Raw genomic sequence first — 342 nt, forward strand, 5'->3', positions numbered from 1 at the left:
CAACAATTACACTGTAATCATCTGTTCTCCAACCCATTGGCCTGCTCTTCAGCCTCTATGGGAACGGAACCCGCCTTCCAGGCTGTCATGGGTACCACATACCCACATCCCTAGGCTCCAGCCTGCCCGCGGCCACTGAGCCAAACGCATATTTTAGATGATGTTGCAACTGCCGCCCATTCCCGCCAATTTTCATATTACTCAGAGGGGACTAATTACATGAAAAAACAATGAAAAAATGTTTGGATTTAATGTAATATTTATTTTTCGCTTGTGTAATAGTCTGACATGTTCAGGTATAAGCTCTTCTGTGTTCTGAGACCTCAGGGTTTTGTCCATTCA

This window comes from Tupaia chinensis, unplaced genomic scaffold (assembly GCF_000334495.1).
Source record: "Tupaia chinensis unplaced genomic scaffold, TupChi_1.0 Scaffold000054_1, whole genome shotgun sequence".
Classification (NCBI taxonomy): domain Eukaryota; kingdom Metazoa; phylum Chordata; class Mammalia; order Scandentia; family Tupaiidae; genus Tupaia; species Tupaia belangeri.